This window comes from Gossypium hirsutum, chromosome A03, assembly GCF_007990345.1.
Source record: "Gossypium hirsutum isolate 1008001.06 chromosome A03, Gossypium_hirsutum_v2.1, whole genome shotgun sequence".
Lineage (NCBI taxonomy): Eukaryota > Viridiplantae > Streptophyta > Magnoliopsida > Malvales > Malvaceae > Gossypium > Gossypium hirsutum.
This window is the reverse complement of record NC_053426.1, coordinates 24,544,895-24,545,602: the sequence shown is the minus strand read 5'-3', so window position 1 is coordinate 24,545,602 and position 708 is coordinate 24,544,895. Positions and strand designations below refer to the sequence as shown.

The following is a 708-nucleotide window of genomic DNA, read 5'->3' as shown; positions in this document are numbered from 1 at the left end:
AGTAAAATTCACTAATTTTAATAACAATTTCTCAAGATAAAAGAAACTATTAAGTAAAAAGGTGGTAAAAATATATAGAAAAACCGTATATAATTTCTAGTTTACAACCCTCAGCATATGTCTTAGACATAAACGCCCCTGCAAATGTTTTGTCTAAACTAGATCTTAAATTCTCATCCAAGCCATTATAGAAGGTCTATAACTGCAACCAATCTTGAAAGCCATGATAAGGGCATTTACGTTGCATAAGTTTGAAACGCTCCCACACTTCATAGAGTGTTTCCCATTCTATCTATTGAAAGTTGGTGATGCCCATCCTTAGCTTCATCAACTTACTTGGTGGGAAGTACTTTACGGGAAATCAGTTTGCTAGTTCCTCACACACTATGATGTAATCAACTGGTTGGGAATTTAACCATAAAAATTCGTTATTTTCACGAGGCTACAACTTTAGTTTTGCAATCCGTACAACCTTAGGCAATTCTTAGTTTCAAATCCTCCTAAGTTAATCTAACTCTCAAAAAGTGAGAATTCTCGATAGAAATTCTACAAGGCACCAAAAATAAAGCGTATGTAATTCAAAGAAAAAAGAGCTCAAAAGAACAAAATAACCACAATAAAGCAAAAGCATGCCAAGTGTTTGAGTAAATGCTCTTAAAGTATATTTATTAACTTTGAACGGGATACGAATGGATGAAAACAAATGAG

General features: G+C 33.3%; 1 non-coding gene across 1 annotated transcript; it reads left to right on the top strand.

Annotated features, from left to right (window-relative positions):
• The first annotated feature begins 218 nt into the window (after positions 1–218).
• LOC121226176 (small nucleolar RNA R71) lies at positions 219–325 on the top strand. Its single transcript, XR_005924050.1, has one exon. It is a non-coding gene; the product is annotated as a small nucleolar RNA R71 (small nucleolar RNA).
• The last annotated feature ends 383 nt before the right edge of the window (positions 326–708 follow it).